The 792-nt window shown below is 59.6% G+C and overlaps 1 protein-coding gene across 2 annotated transcripts in view; it reads right to left on the reverse strand.

Moving 5' to 3' along the window:
* The window catches only part of LOC113209087 (rho guanine nucleotide exchange factor 10), a gene marked incomplete at its 3' end in the record, with an annotated part of 20,645 nt that overhangs the window by 19,013 nt on the left and 840 nt on the right, over positions 1-792 (reverse strand).

Raw genomic sequence — 792 nt, forward strand, 5'->3', positions numbered from 1 at the left:
CGGCCGGGCGGCTGCTGGAATGTGCCGCGGCCGGCACGTCCATGCTGGGGCCCCGGTGCTGTACGCGGGACGCGCCCGCCAGCACGGGCCCCACGGCCGAGAGCCTCTCGAGAAGCTCCTCGACGAGCACCTCAGCCTCAGCCTCAGCCCCCGCCCCGGCGCGACCTGCAGTGAACCTGCCGCAGGCCTGAACTGCCGGCCGCAGTCAATAACGAGTTTACGAGTGTTAGCCCACGGGCCACAACGGACAACATACACCGCCAGCACGGGCCCGGCCATAAACCACGCTACCGCGCACTGCAAATACACACACACGCACACACACGCGCACGCGCCTACTCACAAACACGCCCACCGCAACACACACACGCCGGGGCTGGGGGTGCAGCACTGCAGCGTACGTCATACAAGTCATAAACACTGAGCCACGTAAGGAACCGCTAAAAACAACCACCAATGCTAACTGCTAAATGTGAGCAAATATCGTAAAAATATGTTTTTGTCAACTTTATTTTGACAATTTCATTTTCAAAAGTAACTCTTAAACGTCGTCTCAGCCGAGAGGGTAAGTAGCGTTAGAAATGACAGTTGTGAGGACTCCAGCCAGCGCCTCACAAAGCCAAACTACTACTAGTCCCCCCTGGGGCCGCCTGCGTGCAGCGGCAAGGCGCCGGCGGCTCAGCAGCGGCCAGCGGCGTAGCCGAGAGAATTATAGTACGCCCTCGAGAAGCAGTTTAGCAGGGTACAGCAAGTGGCAGTCGCAGCAGCCAAACAAATCACAGCCCCCCCCCC

This window comes from Frankliniella occidentalis, unplaced genomic scaffold, assembly GCF_000697945.3.
Source record: "Frankliniella occidentalis isolate FOCC.00 unplaced genomic scaffold, Focc_3.1 Scaffold490, whole genome shotgun sequence".
Classification (NCBI taxonomy): Eukaryota; Metazoa; Arthropoda; class Insecta; order Thysanoptera; family Thripidae; genus Frankliniella; species Frankliniella occidentalis.